General features: G+C 54.3%; 1 long non-coding RNA gene across 1 annotated transcript; it reads right to left on the bottom strand.

Annotated features, from left to right (window-relative positions):
- Positions 1-734: 734 nt before the first annotated feature.
- On the bottom strand, positions 735-3,643 carry LOC311375830. The gene is made up of 3 exons (XR_014643793.1): positions 3,533-3,643; positions 1,505-1,558; positions 735-814 (listed from the first exon to the last, which is right to left on the bottom strand). It is a non-coding gene; the product is annotated as an uncharacterized lncRNA (long non-coding RNA).
- Positions 3,644-3,649: the final 6 nt, after the last annotated feature.

Genomic DNA, 3,649 nt, shown 5'->3' with positions numbered 1-3,649 from the left:
CCACCAACACTAGCTGCTAGCCTAGCCCCTAACCCTCTCCATCCACCAATATCAGCTGCTAGCCTAGCCCCCTACCCTCTTCATCCACCAACACTAGCTGCTAGCCTTGACCCCTACACTCCCCATCCACCAACACTAGCTGCTAGCCTAGCCCCCATCCCTCTCCATCCACCAACACTAGCTGCTTGCCTAGCTGCTAGGTGCTAGCCTAGCCCCCAACCCTCTCCATCCCCCGACCCTCTCCAACCACCAACACTAGCTGCTAGCCTAGCCCCCTACCCGCTCCATCCGCCCAACACTAGCTGCTTGCCTAGCTGCTAGGTGCTAGCCTAGCCCCCAACCCTCTCCATCCCCCGACCCTCTCCAACCACCAACACTAGCTGCTAGCCTAGCCCCCTACCCGCTCCATCCGCCAACACTAGCTGCTTGCCTAGCTGCTAGGTGCTAGCCTAGCCCCCAACCCTCTCCATCCCCCGACCCTCTCCAACCACCAACACTAGCTGCTAGCCTAGCCCCCTACCCTCTCCTTCCACCCCATAGCAGCTCAGACCCACAGTGCTAACACACACTTGACCCTGGGTGGGTGGGGGGGGTGAGCCCTTGGCTGACAGGACCCCTCACGCGGGCGGGCGGCCCGGTGCCTGACAGGATATCCTGTGTCCTCATGAAGTGGTTTATTTTAGAGTGTGTTTGAAGCGCTTTCTCCTATTGGTGGAGGCGTTGTGTCCTCCTACCTTCCCCGCTCGCCGGCCAGCGCGTCAATCTCGTCGAAGAACACGATGGAGGGGGCGACGGCTCGGGCCTTCCTGAACACCTGGGGGGGGGGGGAACACAACGGGGGGGGGGGGGGGAACACAACAGGACGTCAGGTGGTATGGAGAGGACGGACAACACAACGCAACGCAACACAACAGGACGTCAGGTGGTATGGAGAGGACAGGACAACAAGTCATACACACGAGAACAGGACCACAGGACATCAGGTGATATGTACAGCAGAGCACAACAGGACATAAACACATGAAAATACCCCCCAAATACCACCTATCACTACATAGAGTACAATACAACGACACCACAGCTCCACTGGCTCAGGGCAGGGAGGGATAGTCCACAGGACAGTATGCATGCAGCACACCGGCAGAACACTGTATATAACATATACAACTCACACACACTGGACAATGTGCGATTGGGTAATGTTTATTCATTCATGTCTACCTCTGGCTCTTTATTATATGCAATTTCAATAATGCAATTTCAATTTCAAACAATATTGCTTGCTTTTTATTGACTTATTTGATTGACTTTTACTTTTTGTCCATTTTGTTTCCCCAAGGGGATGAATAAAGTAGCTATCTATCTCTCTATAATCTATCTAAACAGATGTATAGCAGATTAAGAACGCAGTCGACTCCTTGCATATGTTCATGTGTATTCTGCAGTACAGGAGTGTGCTTGAGGAGGGGAGGACGTACGACGGAAAGAAACAAACGTGACTCACTTCTCGCACGGCCCTCTCCGACTCTCCAACGTACTTGCTCAGCAACTCTGGACCCTGAAACAGGAATCAGGCGATCAGAACGAGGTCTGTAGCCAGGGGAACTTTCAAACACAAGCACTCAAAGTCACAACTCTTCTCTGTTTTGGCCCCATAGTGGTGGAACGAGCTCCCTGCCGACGTCAGGACCGCAGAGTCGCTCACCAACTTCCGCAAGAGACTCAAGACTCACTGGTTCAGAGTTCACCTGGACTCTGCATGGCCTCCCCCCTCACCCCCCCCCCCCCCCCCCCCCACACACACACACACACACACACCCCTCATACACACTTATTGTATGTTGTACGTCCTGGAACTTAAAAATAGTATTTACTTGTGTAGCATCTTATCCTAGCTATCTTTGTTGTGTACGGGGAATGGGTTAACCTAGCGATTGTCTGTGCTTTGCACTTGGTTCTATAAACATCCTTACTGTACCGACAGAGATATATTGTCGTTTCTCTTACTTCTGGCTAATGTACTCATTGTAAGTCGCTTTGGATAAAAGCGTTTGCTAACGGCCTAAATGTAAATGACTTGTTATAAAGCCTTCAATCCCACCCAGCCGGGAACGCCGGGTTTGTTTCCAGCGTTACGCCACTCAGCGCTCCGGAGACTCAGCGACACGGAGGAAAACACTGCAGTTCGTTTTAGGAAAGGAATGTCCTCCCAGCCGGGCGTTGCGTCACAGATCCCCGGTCTGTGTGTCATCAGGACCGGTCCGCTGGACACAAAGGCTCGTACAAACAGGGAACAAACGCCCGGGATGGAGTGGGTCGTTCTGCCTCTTCCAGGAAGCCATGTGCAATAAGAACGGCATCACTCATCCCGATAGCCAGCGAGGAACAGGAGGTTACACACAGTTTATGAATTCAGTCTTTTGGCGAACGCCTTATCCAAAGAGATTTACAGGGAATACACACGTCATTAAGGACCAGGCTGGGGTGAGACAGTACAAAGACCGGTCATTAAGGAGCAGGTAGGGGTTATACAGTACAGAGACAGGTCATTAAGGAGCAGGTAGGGGTTAGACAGTACAGAGACATGTCATTAAGGAGCAGGGGTTAGACAGTTAAATTAAAATAATCACTGTCTATCTGCTAAAGCGCCTGCCATTTTCTGTATCTTTTTTCACATTCCACCACTGCTAGCTGCTAGCTTAGCCCCCGACCCTAGCCATCCACCAACAAGATCTGTTAGCCCCCGCCTGCCATTTTATGCACATTTTTGGTAGTTGTTGTCTCGCTCTTATTCAATAATTTTCCACCCTGCTGTACTCTCTGCTGTGACAACTGCCTTTCCGGACTGAATTATCAGCCATCATCTCATCCTAAAGAGGACCAGATGAGAGGGGAGCCCAGCCGGGGCTGTTACCAACCACAGCTTCCTGACATGACACACTCCGTCTCCCACGGCAACGGCTCTCCCAACATCCCCCCCATTCACTGAAGATGATCTGTCAATGATTCAGGGAGAGGGCGGGACGGGGTGGCTGAGTGAGGGAGGACAGAGGGAGGCAGGGGAGGGGGTAAAGGGCAGAGAGGGGGGGGGGGGTCTCTCTCTGGCGGGCTGATGGACGGGCCAGCAGAGGGGAGCAGGGTGGAGGACACCACCAGGAAGGACCTGATGCACACCACCAGGAAGGATGTGGGGAGGAGGCTGGGACATGAGGCGAGGAAGACTCCTTGGGGTTTAGAACGGGCCAGGAGGCCGAGAGCCACCTAGACACCCGGGGAAACCCCACGTTAGGGTGCACCCCCCAGACCCAGAGTGTCCCAGGGATAGGAGGGTACCCTGGGACACCCAGGGTTAGAGAGGGTGCACCCTAACCCTGGGACAGCCCGGGTTAGAGTGTAACCCCAGACCCTGGTCCACCCCGGTGTTAGGGTGTACCAGGGTTAGGGTGTACCCCCCCTTAACCCTAAGCCCAGGAAAACCCCGAGTTAGGGTGTACCCCCAGACCTTCAGGCGGTCCGTCTCCGAGCCGCTCACCTTGATGGCCAGGAAGTTGAGGCCGCTCTCGTTGGCCAGGGCCTTGGCGATCATGGTCTTGGAGCACCCCGGGGGGCCATAGAGCAGCACGCCGCGGGGGGGCCGGATGCCCAGCCG

The sequence above is a fragment of the Micromesistius poutassou genome (genome assembly GCF_964030765.1).
Source record: "Micromesistius poutassou genome assembly, contig: SCAFFOLD_6869, whole genome shotgun sequence".
Lineage (NCBI taxonomy): Eukaryota > Metazoa > Chordata > Actinopteri > Gadiformes > Gadidae > Micromesistius > Micromesistius poutassou.
This window is presented reverse-complemented; position numbering and strand designations above follow the sequence as displayed.